Raw genomic sequence first — 18,354 nt, forward strand, 5'->3', positions numbered from 1 at the left:
TTCAGTCACTATACTGGTCCATGCTATCATCACTTCTCATCTAGACTATTTTCAGTCCCTAATCAGTTTACCTCCCTCAAGGGGAGAAAGGAAAGGAAGAAAATAAATAAATGAATGCGTGAATGAATGAATAAACAAGTAAATGTTTATATAGCACCTATAATATGGAAGGACCTTTCTAAGTATTTTTAGCTCATTTGATCCCAACAACTACCCTGAAAGGTAGATGCTATTGTTATCTTCATTTTACAGTTGAAGAAACTGAGACAAACAGGCAAAGTGAAAATGCCCAAGGTCACACAACAAATAAGTGTCTAAGCCTGATTTTTAATTCAGGTCTTCTTGACTCCAGTCCCAGAACTCTATCCACTATAGTATCTGGGCACATGTTATTATTATTATCATTATTAATTTGTTATTAGTATACTTTGAAATGAGTTAGGTGGTCCAGGGTCTCAATGCTAGTCAATGTCTAAATTCAGATTTGAATTCAGGACTTCCTGACTCTGAGTAAAGCATTCTCTATGTTCTATCTACTGTACCAGCAGCTTCCTCATGGGTCTCCACTTCTCCAATCCAGTCTTTGATCATCCACGCAGCTACCAAAATAAATTTATCTAAAATGCCAGTCTGACCACATCAACCCACTATTCAATAAACTCCAAATCCTTATGAGCTCCAGGATCTCCTCTTAACACCTTTATTTGGTAATTAAAATTCTTCATAACTTGACCTCATCCTACTTTTCCAATGTAATTATCTATACGAGGCAACTATGTGTCACAGTGGATTGATTGCTGACCCTGAAGTCAGGAAGAACTGAGTTCTAATCTCTTCTCAGGCACATACTACCTGTGTGGCTCTGGGCAAGCCATTTAACAGCTTCTTGCCTCAGTTTCCCCATCTATAAAATAGGATAATAACAACACCCAGCTTTCAAGGTTGTTGCATAGATCAAATGAAATACTATTTATAAATCACTTGGCACAGAGCCTGGAATGTAGTAGGCACCTCATGAATGTTTGCTTCCTCCTTTGCCCCTTCACTCACTCCACAATCTCACCATATTGCCCTCTTTCTGTTCCTAGTATGTAGCACTCCATTTACCATCTCCATGAATTCATACTGACTGCTTCCCTTGCCTGAAATTCTTCCCTCCTCACCTCCCCCTCTTAGAATCCTTGACTCTAGAGAGGTGCATGGGAACCTTCTAGAAGGAGTTTTCCCCAGTACTTCCTGCTAATGCCTCCCCAACAAAACGATGGTTTCTCTAGCTATCTATGTACACATTGTCTTCTCTGGGAGAATGCAAGCTCCTGGAAGGCAGGGACTATTTCATTTCTATCTGTATTCTCCATGTTTATCATAGTGTCTGGCATACAGCAGGAACTTATGAAATGCTGATTGAATAACTGAGTTTTCCTTTGCCACATAACTGGCAGATGCCAAAAGGATTTGAACACAGGTCCTTCTCATCAAAGTCCAGCATTCGATCCACTATCTCCCTTTGGACATGAGCTCATCCACACCAAATAAGGGAAAGTTTATGATTCAGGAAATTTGAGCCACTCTCTTGTGTTGCTTTTGAATAATTCTCAAGAGAGCAGATTTATTTCTAATAATGGATCTTGTAAACTACCCAAAGACTAATGAGTGATAATGTACACACACACACACACACACACACACACACACACACACACACACACACAGTGTGAACCATTGACACAACTGCAGTGCGGTAAATCCCAGAACTGAAATAAAAAATCCAGGATTTGCAGAACTGGCTCCAAGGTTTATTACCTGAGTAACTGTGGACAAAGCCCTTCCTGTTTCTGGGATTCGGTTCCATCATCTCTCAAGTGAGAGACTGAGCTCATTCAGATGAGCAGATGTCCTCAAATACATCGTTTTGCTCCTCCTCGATCTTCAGTGGGCTGGTGACAAAATAAAACAGTCTCTTCTTGGCATTTCACAGCATGGCTTGATGTTGGCCACCTCTCCAGGCTTAATTCATGCTGATTCCCCTTGGTCTACTCAATATTTGAGACAAAATGGCCTTTTTGCTCTTCCCTGGCTCTCGGGCTGGGCAGCTAGGTGGGTGGTAGCATCTGGCCTGGAGCTCAAGTCCCCCACTCCAAGGGCCTTTCTCCTAAGCTACAGAACTTTGAAAAGGAAACTTGTGTGGGAGTCAGGCCTACTGGGAGGCCATAAAGGTCTGCCCATCCACAGCCAACTTGTCCTACCTTGGAGATGTGTTTCCACAAGTGAGAGGGCCACTGCAGACAAGATAGAGGGGTAGCCCCCCATTTCTCTGGCACCAGGACCAGAGAAGGCTTGGCTGGCTGCTCTAATCCTGCTATTCCATCAACCTCCCCATCAGGAGGCTTATTGCCCAGGGCAGAGATGTTTATGGGAAGGGGCCTTTCTCGACTCTTCTGTGTGGTCCCAGGCAGCCAATCCAGCAGGGGCTCAGTTCATGCCTAACCTGAGTTTAGATAAACCAGTGAGCAGAGTTTGTACCCTGCAGCTCCCTGCCAAGACATAAACGCAGCAGGCAAACAAACACACACTGAGGGGAGGCCAACAGGGAACAGCTAATTAGCACAGCTCCTGGGAACTCTTTAATTAAGACTGGGATCATCTGTAACAAATGCTGAAAAGTTTCCCACCAAGATCTTACCTAATTTCTTTAAGGTTTTTCTCTCCCTTTTTTCCCTCTTCCTCTCCATTCTCTGTCTTTCTCTTCTTTACAACTTGCCTCTCTTTTTCTTCTCTTTTCTGTTCTTTCTCATTATTTCCTTGCTTTCTTGGGTCTTTCAATGATGCATTTTTTCTATAAGGTCTCTCTTTTTCTTTCTTCCTTTCTTCTTTTTCTCCTTTCTCCTTTCTTTTTTTTAAAATTTTCTTCCATCCTTATTTCTTTCTATATACTTTCTTTCCTTTTTTATTTCTCTTTATTTCTTCTTTCAGTCCCTATTTTCTTTCCTCCTTTTTTATACTTACTTTCTTCCCACTCTTTCTCTTCTTTTTTCTCTCTGTTTCATCTTTCCTTCCCTCCTCTTCCAATAACTCCTTTCTTGTATCCCTGCCTCTTTATTTCTCTCTTTTTGTCTTTCTTCTCTGTGTGTGTTTGTCCAGCTGTCTGTCTGCCTGTCTCTCTCTCTCCTGTCAATCCCTTCTTCTAATCCTCGTTCAGAAAGCTCTAGTTCAGATTTCCCATGAAATTCTCCAGTTTTTCTCTTTATACTTTCTCAGGTTTTGTTTGAAACCCATCTCTAACACCTTCAGGAATGAAATTCAGTCATAATAAAACAATGTATTTCCCTTTTCATCAGGATGAGTTATCTCCTTTTATTTACACAATCCATCCCCCTTTCAAAGGGCCAGGTAAAGAAACACTTCTTGAAAGACCAGGGATCTTTAAAGAGATGCCCTGCAAGGCAGCTAGGTAGCATAGTAGATAGAGTGCCAGACCTCAAGTTGGGAGGGTTTGGATTCAAATATGGCCTCTGACACTTCCTAGCTATGTGACCCTGGTCGAGTCACTTAACGGCTGGTGTAGCCCTTACTCCTATTCTGTCTCAGAATTGATACTAAGACAGAAGATGAGCATGAAAAAAAATGAAAATAAGATTAAGAGAGAAAGAGAGAGAGAGACACAGAAAGAGAGAGACACACAGAGAGAGACAGAGAGAGAGATAGCCTTCTCTTCAGGCATATTTGGCAAGAACCTCTCCCTCCATCGATTTCGCTAAGCTTTCCCTGTACAGGGGTCTGAAGAAGCCTGAAGGCAGCAGATCTGTATCCTTCAGGCTGACTTCTGGTTAATGATGGGAAAATTGGACCAACCCAGTAACAGTGATGAGTACTCAGGAGCCTCCCTCACCCTGTAAAAAGAGGCCACATTTCCTAAGCAGGGATGCAAGCCCAGGAGGATGGAAATGGTGAGTCTTTTCAAAGGAAGCTTGGCTGTTCACTTTTACCAAGTAATAAGACTTTTGATGTTTCTGTTTCTTCTTCAGCAAATCAAAGAACTGGGCTTTCTCTAATTCAGAGGGTAGAAAGGAGCTTGCCTGCCTCCCTGACACAAGGTCGAGCCACCGCTGCCCATCAAATAGCATCAAGATTTCTTGGGTCCAAAGTATTCTTCATTTAGTGGCCCAACTTCTGGGGATAAACTTCTTCATCCATTTTAGGTAGCAGACAACTAATTTGCTTATACCAAATGTATCTGAATGCATGACACAAGGGCCAGAGCCTTGGATTGTGCCCCAAACTCAACTGTTTGCTAGTTAGGTGGCCTTGAGTGAATCCTGGGAAATCTCTGGTCCTCAATGGCAAGATCAGTAAAATGGGAAAACCAGATCATAAATGTAGAACTGAAAGGAATGGTAGGAGCCATGTAAGCCAACTCTCTCATTCTACAGATAAGAAAACAGAGACCAGAAATCATTCCAACTCATATGGAAAGTAAGGGAAAGAACTTGGAGGCAAACTCCTATCTTTGGACTCCAATTCTCTTAAAATTCTCAATTCTCTTAAAATATTCACTTTGACCAACTTATAAAGTTGTGCAAAAAAGATATAGAACATGTCGAATGTCACACAGGACCAGTCTGAGGACATAGAGCATCATTAGATTCATAGTTTGAAAGGGAGCTTAGAAGAAAAATCATCCAAACTTCTCACTTTCCAAGAAAACTGAGGTCCATAGAAGGAACTTGTCCAAATGAAGTGACTTGTCCAAGGTCAAACAGGTAGTAAGTGGTAGATCTGGGTCCTAGTTCTAGTTTTCTAGCTATGTGGCCACATGAATGTCCTGTCTTTTCTTTCTTTCATTGTTTTTGTAATCCCTTACTTCATATATTAGAATTAATACTAAGTATTGGTTACAAGGCAGAAGAGAAGCAATGGGATTAAGTGACTTGCCCAGGATCACACAACTAGGAAGTATAGAAGGTCAAATTTGAACCCAGGACCTTCCATCTCTAGGCCTGGCTCTTAATTCATTGAGCCACTTAACTGCCTCTTATTTCTCTTTTCTGAGCCTTCATGTTCTAGTCTATAGAGTCAAGATATTAATACTTAAATTGTTAGCACAATAGGTTTTCAAATCTAGTTTCAGGTAATTCTTAGCTGTTTAATTCTGAGCAAGTCACTTAATTCTGATTGACCAGCCCTTGCCTCTCTTTTCTCTTAGAATTGAAAATAATACACAAGGTAAGGATTTGAAAAAAATAACACAAGGCTTTGGACTTTGGTGCCAGAGAAAGGTACAAGAGCTGGACTTGGCATCAGGAGGACTTGGGCTCCATGTAATGGAATTCAACAAACTGTTAAAGGTCTACTGTGCAATATTCTGAGGCAGTGGGCATACAATGCAAATGGGAAAAGGAATTTAAATTCCTTGAGAGTGGGGAACTGTCAGAAGTATCATAAACCCATAAAGGTACAAAAATCCATCCACTAAAATAAACGCAAAGTTAAAAACAAGGTAAGTTAAGGCAGAAGCCCAGAGGGTCCTTGACCAAAATGAAGGGACTTCTGTGCACAACAAACTCGCATTCTCCAGGAACACTTACTAGCTATGTGAGCACTTTGGGCTTCTCCCTCACCCATTCCAAGCCTTTGACTCTTCATGTATTATACTTATTAGGAAACTAACCCAGAGAGTCTAATAAGAAAAATAATATTTACGTATCACTTTACCATTTACAGAGTGCTTTGTAGATACATCATCCCACTTGATCTTTAAAGACAATGGGAGGAGGTGCTATTATGGTCCCCCATTTTATAGATTAGTGAACTAAAGAACAGCTGAATAACAAGCTCAGAGAGGTGGGAACTTGCCCAAGGTCCCATAGCTAGTAAATGTCAGAGGCAGGATTCAAATTTGGGTCTTTCTGACTCTAAGTCCAGTGTACTTCAGTTTTTCAGTGAGTTCACATGTAATAATAAATGGAGCTTTCTAAGGTGCCTGAAGGTTCTCAAAACATTTTGTGTCCAGCAATCTTGTGAGGCAGGGAAAATATTATTCTCCCCATTTTATGGATGAGGAAACTGAGCCCCATGAGATCAATTGACTTGCCCAGCATCACACAGCTAGTAAATATCTGAGGCCATATTTGAACACAGAATTCTCCAAAGCTAGCCCTCTTTTCACTCTTTCCATATGTATAAATCATTCTCCAAACCTTCATAGAATTATAGTGTATCAGAAGTTGAAGGAATAGAATCTCAAAGTTGGAAGGGACCTCAGCAGCCATCTCTGGTTCAATCTATTTGAGAAAGAGCATTTTACCTACAACACATCCTCTTAGCATCAGCCTCTTCTGGAAGACCTCCAATGAGAGGAAGCCCGCCACCTCAGGGGCTACCCATCCACTCTGGAATGTTAGGAATTGTTTATTGACATCCAGCCCAAACCTGTCTCTTTATAATCACCACCCATTGTTCCTGGTCCAGCCCTCTGGGCTCAAACCGAACAAGGATAATCCCTCTTTGCCTGACAGCTCTTCAGATAACTGTTCACTTAGCTGTAGTGATGACAAGGCTTGGCCAACTGTCCCGCAAATGCTGAATGCATGTGGGTGCAGTTATTATTATCTTTATCATTATAATCTTGATCTTTATTACAAGTCAGGTTTGTGAAAGTCAGCTGCCGACATGCCCAGGGTGTGCCAGGCTGCCCTAAGGCTCCCTTGCTCTTGGGAGAGCTGGATGCTTGAGTTCTTCATAGTGAACCCGTCAATCCTTGTCCATTTGGGAACTTGCTTTCCCTCTCTACATAAAGTTCCCTTTATGAATCAGGAAAGACATTGAAGGAACATGCTTTCCCCTGGAGCCCTGAAACCTTACCAACCCTGCTGATGAAGTGGTCTTTGTGGAACTTCAAAGGACTATGGTCATATCCTTCCTTGGGATCTTTGATATTTTAATAGTTGCCCAATGAAAGCATTGCCCCTTCGATTCATAGAGTACTTGTGTATTTAGTTGGCTTTATCTCTGTTATTTCTAAGGAGGTTAGAAAGAAGAAGGGCCCCTGCTTCCTGGCAGACCCAGAAAGCAGGAACTGAACATCCCCAACTATCTCCAAAGTCTGCACAGCCAAGGGATCAAATTCCTCTTACCTAGGTCTCCAAGGACCATGGCCCAGTTATTCCTCTGATGGTTGCTTCTGAGAAGCCAGGCTGGCTCCTCTTGTGCATTTTCCCAGTTATTTAAGGAATCAAGAAGAAGCATTCAAGTTTGTTTCAATGACTAGTTTTAGTTGGATGTATATTCTCTAGTGTACTCTAACCCCAGCCTTTCACTCTTTAGCAGATAATTTCAAGAGCTATGGGAGCCAAAATGCATTGGACAATCAGCTAGTGTTAATTGAGTGCCAGTTTCTTTCAGGCACTATTCTAGGTACTGAGATACATGTTTTAAAATGAGGACAGGAGTTGAGGAAGACAGAAAGACTGTGAGCCAATCACTGAACTTGTTGAGGAAGGAAAGGAGGTATTCTGGAAGCCATTAGACCACAGCTTCCAGGATTTTGATTGGATGATAAATATGGATTCTATAAGCCTCAAAGGAGGAGAAGTTAATGAGTCTTTTCTTCTGAACCCGTTTTATAATACCAATTGACTATTGGATATTTTAAACTGGACATCCCAGAGATAACTCAAACTCAACATGTCTAAAACAGAACTCATGATCTTTTTTTCTAACCCATTCTTCCTCCTAACTTCTTTTTCTTTTCCCTACACTGGCATATACTCCAGGACTCTTCCATGGGCCTTCTCTCCCTCAGCCCTTCTTCTCTGTGATCTCAACACTTACACGTTCAACCATAGCATCCATACAAATGACTCAAAGTCTGCATCTCGAGCCATCTTCTCTCTCCTGAGCTCTAATCCTGTATCACTCTCTGCCTACTGCACGTCTTCACCTAGATGACCTAGAGATTTCTCACATTTAACAGTCCCAAAATAGATCTGAAGATCTTTTCCCCCAACCCCAACTTTCTTTCTCCCAACTTCCATATTTCTATCAAGGGCATTGCCATCCTTCTAGTCACCTACATCCTAAAACGTAGAGTTTCATGACTTCTCCCTCATCTCACACAATTAATTCTCTGTTGAGTCTACATTAACAAAATCTCAAAAGTGTCCCCTTCTCTCCCCTTATGTAGCCACTCTCCCATTCAGGTCCTCATCCCCTTTCACCGAAAATATTCTAATATGGCGTTTCTAATATGCTGGTGCTTTCCTACTAATAGCCCTTTCCTTTTCTATCTTTGGAGCAAACATATGAAGAACCAGATAATGTGCTTCATATTGTTCAATAATAATTATATTGCATAATAATTAAAATGATAATAATTAATGTGAATAATGCTTAAAATATACCAAATAGTATGCTAAAAATAAACATTTGTCAGCAAATCATCTGTGAGGAATACAGATTTTACAGTAACAAGAGACCTTAGAGATGGTTTGATTCAATTTTCTTACTTAATAGATGAAATCAATGAGGTTCAGAGAAATTGTAACTTGTTCAGGGTTAACATTTTGTTGCTCTAAATACAAAACTGGGATTTAAAACCAAAATAAAATAAAATAAAATATTCTAATGTGGTCTTTCTGTAGTCTATCATCCCCACAGCTACTTAACTGATATTTCTAAAGCACAACTTGGAGTGTATCACTCCTCTGCTATAGAAGCTTCAATAACCACGTATTCCTTCAGGATCAAGTAGAGAACCCTCTGTTTAGCACTTACTCTAATTCCAACTTTTATTTGCAGACTCATTTTATATATTTACCCTTCACACATTTTATCCTGCCACTAAATTGGCCTTCTTTTTTTTCTCCTATGTATGTATTTTCTATGTATGTGTTCTTCCATGCCTTGAATACTTTCCTCCTTCCCTTCCCCTTTTGGACTCCCTAACCCTGTTTTAAAAAATGCTATTTTGGGGACAGTGAGGTAGCACAGTAGATAGAATACCAGGCCTGTAATCTAAAGGATATGGGTTCAAATCTGACCTTAGTTCCTAACTATGTCACCCTGGGCAAATCACTTAATTCCCAAGTTCTAGCCCTAGCCACTCTTCTGTCTTAGAACTGATACTAAGCCAGAAGATAAGAATTTATAAAAATACTATTCCTACTAAGCCCTTTCCTAATATCCCCCCCCCTTGTTAGTGCTCCCTCCTTTAAGCCTAAATTAATTTGAGTTTTCTTAGCATGTCATTTGTTGATTTGTTACTCTGTGTACCTGTTGTTTGCTCTCAGGAGAATGGCAAGATCCTTGGTGGCTAGGACTAATTTCTGTTTTGTCTGTGTAGCCCTGGTGCTTAGCACAGAATAGATGCCTAATCAATGCTTGTTGAACAAATGAATGAACAAATGAATGAATGAAAGCCAAGGAGAGATTGTAAAGCTCAAAGGCATAACTTCATAGCAGCTTTCTCAAGCACAGACATATAGACAAGAGGCAGCTTAGAGTCAGACAGACAGACAGAAGAGAGGCAGGCGTACACTCAGCCTTCATGGAAGCACTATGAACTCTGCCTGCCTCTGTCTGCCATTCTGTCTGTCTGTTCTCAAGACCATATATGCCTTTGTTTCATCTACTTCTTCATGTCCATGTATATGTTGCATGTTTGTGCCTGTGTGTGTCTGCACGTGTCTCCTTGAGAACAGCAGGCTGTTTCTTTATATGTTCATCCAGGGTTCCATGTGTATGTGTTTTCACATCCATTCGTGTATGTGTGTGTTTCTGTCTGTTTGTGTGTACGTGAGACTGAGTGCTGCCAAGTGAATTCTGGGGAGTTTCATGTTTGGCTGCATTTCCTTTCTTTTTTTCTTCCTTTCTTTCTTTCCTGGAGAACATCCATCAGGGCAAGGACATGTCACTGACATGAAAGCAAATGAGAATCTCGGGGGTAAAAACAATAACAAGCCAACCCAAACTGGCCACTCCTCTCTACCCCTCTGTGGAGCTAATTAGGAAAATTCCCTTACTCAGCTTTCTCCTGAGACTCAGGTCAGCTGCAGCTGGAATGACCTCATGTCCTCCCTAGCCCTCCTCTCCCCAGTCCCCTACCCAAGAGCAGCATCCTGGAAGTGGCATTCATGGCATTTAGAGCTGAGAGGAATCCGAAATCGCTTCATCCAGTTCCCTCATTTGCCAAACACTGACATGGAGGAACAAGAAAGGGGCTAGTAGAAAGGGAGAGATGGAAGATGAAAAAGAGAAGGAATGGTGGAGATCACAGTGTGCTGGGGTAATAGTATCAGGGTCACATGGAGAGGGCTTGCCTTGGTGAAGATGCAGTACACCTCATTATCAGACCCTGGAGGAAGAGAAGGAAGAGTGGAAGATGACATCAAGTGACTATGAGATGACAAGAAGGAAAGAACATGGCGCCCACAGGGAGCACTTTCTAATTCTAAAGTGTGAGCTGAAGTCCTAGGCTAAGTGTGAGGGAAGGGCACAGGAGCCTTGAGAAGAGAGGGGAAGTTATGCAGCAGTCTCTGTGGGGAGGAAGAGAGGGAATCAGAGATGAAAGAATGAGATGAGTTGTTGATCAAGAAGAAGACTTGGGAGGATTGGTGAGTCCATTCCTGTGTAAGGCTGATGTCCAGTGAAGGGGAAGCTGCCATCATTTGAAGAGAACTAGAAAATTAGGGAGAAGAGTGTTTCAAGGAGCATCAATCAACATATATACAGATGTGTACGCATATATGTGTTTGTGTGTACATGTACATGTGTGAGTGTGTATGTATGGGCATGTGTATCCTTTGATATAACTGGAAGGGAATGAAATATAGAAAGCTTCTTGAAAAAAAGAAGGAAAATAACCTGGGGACCATGGATAGCAGACACCATGATCTAGATTAGGTGATTTTAATCAAAAGAGGTTTCAAAGAAAGAGAGGCTGCTGGGTCGTGGTTGCAAAGGGAAAGTCTGGGAGTGGTAGAAGGGAGCAAGGAGTATCCTATCTCTCCTTCAAAGACCAGTGATAGTGATGATATGCCCTGTGTGAGAGGGGAGGGTCTAGGTCATAGAATCATTTGGGTTTAGCTGGGACTCTGTGAGTGCCAGAAAATGGAAGAATCATGAGAGAGCTCTAAAATGAAGGAAAGTCAGTTATGGAAAAGAAATCTGAAAGGGAAAAATAGAAGGAGAGGGTAGAATTGGAGGGAGACAAAGAAGAATCAGGAGATGAGATGATGGGAAATGGGGCAGTTCCCCCCTTCAGCAGCCTGAAATTCAGTGTCTTGGATATCTGAGAATAATAAGCAGTCAATTAAAAGGTTACTAATGGGTAGAAGCAAATTCACTAAAGTTGTATAATTAATGAGAACTCTTTTCAGCTCAACCCCAGGGTGTCTCAGCAGGGATATACATTCATGGAGCCACATGAACAGTCTGAGGGCTTGGGGCTTTGGAGTTCTCTGGGCACTCCCTAGTAAGGGGTTTGAGCCAAATCTTCCTACAAGTTAAGTAGTGTTAGGACACTTGACCTTAGAAAATAGAATATCAGAGCTGAGCAGGGCCTTAGAATATAGAATCAGAACTGGAAAAGACCATAGTAATTATCTGATCCAATTTTCTCTTCTCTCTTTCCCCATTCCCATTTTACAGATAGATGAAAGCTTGCCCAAAGTCCCACAAAATCTTAGTGCCAAAGCCATTCCTGGAATCCCATCTTAGTGAGTCCTAGGCCAATGCCACTCTACTTCCCTCTCCATCCTGGACACCCTTCATGTGTCAACAGAGCACAGCCAGCCAGAGAGTGAGTTCATTCTCTGCTCATAAACTCCTCAGGCAGGAACAATAATTTAATTTCCTTAGGGCTGATGGAGAAAGGGGTGATGAGGAATTCGCCCAACATGTCAACAGTTCAGCGACTGTCCAAAGGAGTAACAATGCATCCCCAAACCCAGCCAGTTCGCCCAGGCCCCACAAAATCCTTCCCACATTTTGTCTTTAGGCAAGAAACCCAATACCCACTGCTTTCAGTTCAGTGGGGCCAAGGACCACTGCCAGTCTGGTCCTTGCCCGAGCTTGCTATTTAGACTCTCACATCCTTGGGAGGTTGAGTTTGGCAGGGGAGTCTGTTATGTAACTCCAAGCTAGTGTGTGGTGTTTTTCCTCACCCCCTTCCAAGTGTTAACTCAAGAGACAAAAGGGAAAAAAAATGTGCCTAGAGGGAAGCTCTTTTACTATCTACTGCCCAAGGAAATCTGAGTGATTCTAGCTCCAACCCCCTGAAGCCAACAGATCCTCTCCTCCAGCTTCCCTCCAATCTGCTTTACACCTGCTTTTGGGGGGAACAGGGCACTCCCTCCTCCAGCTCCTGTCCTCCCCTCACCCTCTAGGCCAGCTTTCCTGAAGGCAATATCTTTGAAGCTTTGCCAAAAGAACATGCCAGAAGGCTTTGGTTTTTCCAATCCACCAGCCAAGCTCAGCCATTGCTAATTGGATGTGCTAATTTTAAAGCTGACTATTTTTCTTAGAGTCTTCTCTGCTTCAAAGAAGTCCTGATTTGCCTTGTCATTATCAGAAGTGTGTGTATGTGTCTGCTAAATATTTGTTGTTTTTTAATGGGAATGGACAAAGTAGAGAAGTAGAAACAGAATTATATTATTGGAGGATATTAGAAATGCAAGAGACTTCTGCAAAGACCAGGGTTATAGGTTCTCAAGATAAGAGTCCTGCATACTGATTTTATAACTGAAGAAACTGAGGGCCAGAGAGAAGTCAAGGACACACAAATTCTAGGCAACAAAACCAACATGTGAAACCACCTCACTTGTCACCGTTAGACATGTTCTGCACAATCACTCCAATTGCCATGTCCTTGAGCTCCTTCAGGCTTAGTTTTCTCAGAGAGACTGATAAAATTAGAAGAGCATTCATACTGGAGTGCAGAGAATTCAGTTCCTGGTTCTGACACCATCTGTTTGGGCCATAGCAACTCACTGATCCTCTTTGAGTCTCGGTTTCCTTATCTTTAAAATGGGAGGAAAATAGTGATCCTATTCACCTCATAGAGTATTCATGAAGTACATTTTCTTTATATTTAAGGTTCTAAAAAAAAGAAGTCCAGAGGACTTCCCTTTAAACCCTAGCTTTGTTGCTTATAATTTTTCTGTCTTATCTCTAGTCCCTGAGCCTGTTTCCTCAACTGTGGTGTGCTTTGAGCTCCCTTCCAGCTAGAGAGCTGTAATCCTGTGACTAGAAAATATTGAGAGCCTCATTCATCTCTCAAATCTGATGATCTTCCAAACTGTCTTGGGTTTCTATTGTCTACAATAGGGATTGGAAGTTAAGGGTCCTCTGGCTTAGCTTAAGTGTCCTGGGAGTTCCATCTTTAAAGTAAGAGGCAATGGGGAGCTTGCAGCACTCTAGTTCTCAGGAATGGGGCCATGGTAAGGAATAGGGGTGAATAAGTTAGAGTTCCCAAGGAAGGATCCTATGTTCATACATCTGAATTAATATCAAAGCATGGCATAGTGGATAGAAATCTATCTACAAAGTGAGATCAAGTCAATTAACAAACAGTTCTTAAGTGCTTACTATAAGGAGTAAATTTTATGGTTGGACTGAATATATATTTTAGTTGGTCGCCAGGGATTTAAATTCTAAATCCCAATGAAATATTCAAGTCAGAATGGAATTTTATGGTGGTTTATTTATAATAGAAGGAAGAAATTAAGAATGAGAGAGAGGGAGAAAGAGAGAGAGAGAGAGAGAGAGAGAGAGAGAGAGAGAGAGAGAGAGAGAGAGAGAGAGAGAGAGAGAGAAAGGGAAAAGATCTTCTCCAGCCTGGTCTGAGCCAGGCAGGAGTTCAGAGGCTTCAGCTAAGGGGCCTCTCCAGACAGCCAAGGAAAAGGGGAGTCATTCTTATCACTCACCACATGACTGTCTAAAAGGAAAGCAGTATGAGGTCTCCCGAACGAGCTCCTCCAGGGTCAAGTTCCACTGCCAAGTCCCCCTCACAGGAAGTGACGTGAAATATAAAGGCAGTTCTTTACATCACTTCCTGTGCCTTGCATGCACCAATGGTGGCTGAGACTTGGCTTTGGACAGCCAAGGGATCAGTCAGTTGTTTTCTGATTTGTCACTTGCTAGCACACGTGTGTCATAGACCTTCCTTCCCCACACTTAATCCTTAAGTGGGGATGTATACATCCCTGGTTGCTAGAATCCTAAAGACTAATCAGGGTGGAGTAAAACTAAAATTCACATTACTATATGCCTGGCACTATGCCAAGACCTGAAGATACAAAGAAAGATGAAAAGACAGTTCCTGCCCTCAATGAGCACATAGTCTAAGGGGGTGGACAGCAAGAAAACAACTATATACATAGAAGATATATGCATATAAGTTGGAGGTAGTCTCCAAGGGGAGACTATTATTTCCAGCACTCTAAATAGCATACAAAATAGTAAATCAGCTATGTCTATACATGTACATTACAAAGACATCAATCTTTAGACCAAGCCATTCCTATCCCTCCCCCTATGAGCAGTAGCCACAAATGCACTTTCAACTGTCATAACCAGATCCAGATCATCTGGCTACTCCTGTTATTACTCTGACTTGGCCCAACTGAAATCCTGTCTGTGCAAGCAACACAATCAAGTCTCAGAAGGAGTCTTGGCACCATTTATCAGGAGTTCCAAGGAATTTGATTGGAGCTGAACTGCTCCTTTCCTTACATGCTCTAACTCTAACCACATTCAACAACCAATCCTTAGAGTGACCCCAGTAGTGGCAAACCCTCAGCTTGGGTCAAGAGAAGAGTGAGAAGCTAAAGTCAAGGTTTCCCAGTAGAGTCACTTTTCTGAAACATTCAGTGAAAGAATGGAGCCTAAGTTTTTGTATCAAATTAACTTAAAGAACATAACTGATCATTCATATTATACCCAGGGCTTCCTTAGCATTTGTTATAAATAAAAATTCAAACACGCTATGCCTAGCACATAGTAGGCACTTAAAAATGTTTTCTGAAGTGAATTGAAAGACTAAAAAAAAGCCCTATTAAGAAGGAACGGGGCTCAGCTGGAGGGAGTTTTGTAGTACATAACTGAAAAGGACTGAACTCTTTGTGACTCCATTTCCGATTTTCTCGTCAAAGATACTAGAGTGGTTTGCCTTGTCCTAGATTTCTTCAGGCATTTGAAAAGTTGACATCTGGTGGATGAGCAGATCATCTGTCTAATCCTGTTATTACTCTGGCTTGGCCCAATTGAAATCCTGTCTATGTAGGCAACACAATCAAATCTCAGAAGTAGTCTTGGCATTATTTGTATTGTAAAGAATTAAAGGTATTAAAGGTAGTGTAAACCTCAAAATTTCTCAGACTTATGAATGTTAGGGGTTTCCCCCATTGGGGAATCTTCTATTTTAAAAAATTCCCTAGCAGATGGTGAGAACTCTACTTGAGTGTGGGGGCTCCTAGCTATGGGAGTGTCCCTGCTCCACCCTACTTAAGACTGCTTTAGGACAGAAAAATGCTTGCTAAACAATGAAAGTACTTTGATCCATGCTTATGGAAGGGACAGGAAGTTCTTTGAGTCATGACTGTTTTAGAATTGATACAATGGGATACTAAGTACCTATAAAGGTGGGGCAACTTGTAAACTACTTAAACCTAAAAGGGTGATAACTTATTCAGAGGTTTTTTTCTTAATGAAATTTGTCAACACAGCAGCATTTTTTTCTGACTTACTAAAGAGATTAAAACTACTCAGCTGTGAATTCAAAATGGGCAGTCCTTTAGAAACATCTACAGTGATTGGTAGATGTAAGGACTTAGGGGAGGTGACAGAGGAGATTTTGCCCTTAAAAATAAGAGCTCAGAGAAGAGAAGGAGGATCTCAATTTCTGATTCTCATTCTGGAGGATCTCATTCTGAGAGACTCATTTCCTTGAGGACTGATGCTTGAGGGCTCTTTCCTTGGAGATAGATCTCTTTGAGGAGAAGTGCTCTTGGAGGAAATCTCATTCTGAAGGAGAGCTCCTTGAGGAGCTCCTCTAAGGGGCTCTGTCCCTCTGCAGTAGGAGCTCTGGAGGCTCTTGAGAGAGGCCCTTTGAAACAATCTCTGGCTGGAAGACTCTTTGAGGAAGGACGCTGGCCTGGTGTCACTAAAATCCTTGTTTAGTCAGACCTTGTGGTGAGTGTTAAAAAAACTGACTGATTTCTCTTTTAAGACTCAGGTCTAGGCCATATTGGCTTGAGGCCCTTCATACTTATTCCTTTCTTACTCTCTCTCTCTTTCCTTGATTACTCATTGTATTGTTAATTAAAATCTCTATAAAACCCAATTGACTTGGGTATTTGAATAATTGGAAATATTTCCCTGGCGACCACCTTATATTTGATTTTAAAACCAAGACACTGTAGTGAAACATATTTTCTGCGGTCAAATTTACTCACCCTCTCTTATATCTATCACAATTTACATCTTCCACTATTTTAATCACTACAGTTTAAGACCTCAACCATTTTAAATCACAGTAGAAAATCAAATAGATGTTCCTACAAAGAGTTTATATAAAGTAGGAAGTCAAGAAGAGCTTCTGTGCATGCATAATAATTTAATTCTTCATTTTAAATTACTTCCCCTGAAACAATTTTGATTTCTTGGTAATATTCTTGACCCAGATAAGTTTTACTTTGTTTAAAAATATATTTGCTAAGCTTAAAAGATTTGCTACATCTGTAAAAAAATTGTGACAAATATCCATCAATTCATAGGTTTTAAAATAAAATACATGGAAACTTATGTGAAATATAATTGTGGGTTTGTTTGCTATTATCACTAACTGGGCTATTGTGAATTTGGGGCACTTTGGTATTTTCTTAAATGTTCATTGTTTGCTATATTACTGTTTTATTGTGAAAATTATTTGTACTCACACAGTGGTTCATAGCCAAGTTAAAAAGAAAATGGATCTAATTTTTGGGTGAGAAACCTTTGTATTCTACCTCCTTTCCTGACACAATGTATCACTTATTGTAAGCTATATATTTTTGATTTTTGAAACTTTTTATTATTGTTTTTCCTTGCATGTCCAATATGCTATTTCAGTTTCATTTGTTCTCTTTTTGTATTTGAAGTATGTGTCAACAGTATTGAGAAGATTTTTCTTTAATTTTTTTGATCTTGTAGTAATATAAGTTTAAAACACATTTACCCTAATGTCAATGCATACCCAAAAATCTTTAGGCTATAAAAATGAAGCCATTGATTATTTACAAAATTATGGGACTTTGCTTAATGATTCTGTCTAATTCTAGGACAAGAGAATGCAATAAGAGCCAGTGTACAGTGCTAAGGAAACACAAAGCTAAACTGCATAGGGTCTTATATGGTAATTAATGAGGTGTTTAACTGCTAAGGATAGTAATTTAGTGAGAGAGAACAAAGGGATTTTCCTATTGGATCTCTCCTCATAAGAGAGATAAGGTTGGTCATCATAACTTCTTTAAGTTAATGGGAAACTGGAGGAGAACCCTGGAAGGAAAAACAATATAGAAGCCCAGTAGAGACTCAGTTTGAAAAGACGTTGCTCAGGGTCTAGATTTTCATCTTCAGCTGTGTTCCTGAACAAGAAGCCTCCTAGTAGGACACCAAAGGTGCACACAGAAAAATTGGGAGGCAATGTTGGCCTCATGATGGAAAAGGTACAGAACTTTCTGTAAAAAGAGGCTGAAAAGCTCCAGATGGCTAGGAGCTAACTGAAACAACACTGAATGAATTGAATCGGAAATAAGAGAAGCTGAAATTGAATTTCAGGAAGAAAAGAAGAAAGGGGGAAGCTCTCTGGCCAATCTTCAGGCTTCATCATAAGAAGAAAAGATATATTTGATCTCTTTTATAAAAGGAGAGCTGAAAAGAGATAATTACAGGAATACTGCATTAAAGAAGGTTATCCAAATAAGAACTTGATCACCAAGTGGAAAAAACAATGCTATGAAAATTTGTGTTGCCTCCATTGGACCCAGACTCAGGATACCAAGTTTGGAACTAATTGTATATGTAGGGTTCCAAAAAGCAAGTAGGAAATGAGGCAGATCATGGAGTGTACCCACTATGGCTGCAGAGGATGATATGTCTAGGAATGATTGGCCCACAGATTCTACTTCTGCTCATCTTTCTTATTCACCTCCGTGAGTAGCTGTTAAAGTGAATATTTTTTCCTGGATAATTATTGCTCTCCAAAGCTACACCTTTTGTCTAGAGTGTCAACTTGAAGTCTGAAGACCCCAATTTTGCCCCTGTCCCCTGAGAACTCACCCCAAAGGAAGTCTCATACTCACCCACTTCAAACTGAGC

General features: G+C 40.9%; 1 pseudogene; it reads left to right on the forward strand.

Annotated features, from left to right (window-relative positions):
- Positions 1–13,393: 13,393 nt before the first annotated feature.
- Positions 13,394–18,128, forward strand: LOC100618099 (protein BUD31 homolog; annotated as a pseudogene).
- The last annotated feature ends 226 nt before the right edge of the window (positions 18,129–18,354 follow it).

The sequence above is a fragment of the Monodelphis domestica genome, chromosome 2 (genome assembly GCF_027887165.1).
Source record: "Monodelphis domestica isolate mMonDom1 chromosome 2, mMonDom1.pri, whole genome shotgun sequence".
Classification (NCBI taxonomy): domain Eukaryota; kingdom Metazoa; phylum Chordata; class Mammalia; order Didelphimorphia; family Didelphidae; genus Monodelphis; species Monodelphis domestica.